Below are 2,014 nucleotides of genomic sequence, written 5' to 3'. Positions count from 1 at the left end.
GTTGTATTTGGTGTGTCTTTGTATATATGCTCCAGTTTTCATCAAAAGGTGCAGAAGATGATTTGAAGTTAGTTACATTGACATTTCTGAATCTCTTTTGTCGGAGTGGTTTTTTTTAACCTGCCTGATGTCAATGTGGTGTGTGGTATGTTATGTAGGCTTGAGGTAAATATTTCTTAATATTTATATCAAAATAGTTAACTAACTTACCTAATTACATAGTATGTATTCACTAAATAAATTAGGGCTGTTTTCATGTAAAATGTAGGGAACCCTGAGAGGAGGTAAAATGCGTAAACTGGTGTTTTTAAGGAAGGTCCAATGCCGTAAGTAAAACTATACTTCCTACTAACTTCATGCTAAAATATCTTTGTGAAGGATGTACTGTAGAAAACTGCTTTATTGTTAGAATACTTTCTTGTTAGGGGTAAGAGGAGAACAGATGTTTGTAGCAACTTTTATGGTTCCAAAACAACAACAAAAAAAGACCAAAAACCCAAACACTGTGGCAAGGTCTGCATTTACTGCCAGTGACTGGCTCTTCTTGGCACTTCCCTGATATACTTACAGAGAATTACCTTAATCTGGTGCTGTGCTAGCTGCAGCCTGTACTTTCTTAAACGGTCAGTGGTGGTGTTTTGTTGGTTTGGGGGTTTTGTAGGGTTTTAAGTGGAAAATTCTCCACCTGCTTCACAGCAGATCCTGTCATGATTTTGTTAGCTTACCAAAATACGGAAAGTTTAAATATTTCAGCATCCACAGGGTGGCAGTACTCCAATTTCTGCAGGAGCAAAACCGAAGCCAGTTTGTCCAATGCCTTTCTTCCCAAAAGTTGCAGTTTGAGGTAATGTAATTAATTACATTGTTGGGGAAAGGGGAGTTGTTTGGGAGGCTTGGGATACAAACAAGAAATAACTTAAAAGATTTACTTTAGGAATACTGATCAGATTACGAAGTCTTCAGAAAGTAAGAAGGCAGAGTTACTTACAGGTGCAACCTTGCATTGCTGCAATGGAAGTCACAGACCAATTTTCTGCCCACATGTGAGGATGGATAAATATCAGCCTCTGACTTTATTGAGTAGTGGAATGAGGTCATCAACAGAAGCAACTTACATGTTTCCCTTTTAACATGAAAGCTGTGACATCGAGTGTATGTCTCAAGCTGTTCAGTAGCAGAACACTGCTCTGTGATATTTAGATTGTCTGTAACCACGCAGATGGTAACTCTTGGTCACTGTGCTTCAGTTCTAATAAAAATAACTGAAGACACTGAGGTGAGGTTGTATGTTAATCTACTCTTGCAGGATTTTGAGGTATAAAATTAGCTTTTCAGCAGAACTTAGGGTAGCAGAAAAAGACCTTTAAAATACTAATAGGACAAAAGTTAATCCATAATACAGGCTATTCCAGGTAGGATTTTTATTCCAAGCAGCAGCATTGTTGGACCAAACTGGAATTTTAGGATCTTAGGGTTGGACTAGCTGATTTAGCTAGGAGCCAGTAGGTCTATGGAGAGAATAGTATGCTGAATCGAAAGGGATAGCTTGAGAGAAGTTGACCCTCTTTCTTTCTCTCCCACTACTGGAAGTGGAATAGCCCCTGGTTGTGTGAGGCCTTTCAGCATAAGAGAGCCGTTTGCTGGATGCATGGAGCCTCGAACAGAGACATACCTTTCATCTTCACAGAATGGTATCTTCTGGCAGATCACAAGCATTCCCAGTAAGTTGTCTACTTGTGCTGTTTTGGTAGTGGAACAGGCTAGTCTGACTGTTTAAAAAAAAAAAAAAAAAATTTCTGGGTAGCGTGTTAAGATACCAAGCAACTTAAAAGGGTTTCAAGTAAAATGAAATGCTGGCTAAGGCAATTTAGCCAGCCCTGAGCAAGAGAACCTGATGACTTCTGTGTAACCAGGCCTTTGCTCTTACACAAGTTTAAAAGCCTAAGGAAAACAGTGGATGTGCCAGGAAGAAAAGGGGGTGGCTTACTTTCTGCTTGAAAGTGAAGAAATCTGC

Source organism: Haliaeetus leucocephalus, unplaced genomic scaffold (genome assembly GCF_000737465.1).
Source record: "Haliaeetus leucocephalus isolate CR32 unplaced genomic scaffold, Haliaeetus_leucocephalus-4.0 Scaffold1014, whole genome shotgun sequence".
Lineage (NCBI taxonomy): Eukaryota > Metazoa > Chordata > Aves > Accipitriformes > Accipitridae > Haliaeetus > Haliaeetus leucocephalus.
The sequence above is the reverse complement of the archived record's forward strand: the minus strand, read 5'-3'. Positions refer to the sequence as shown.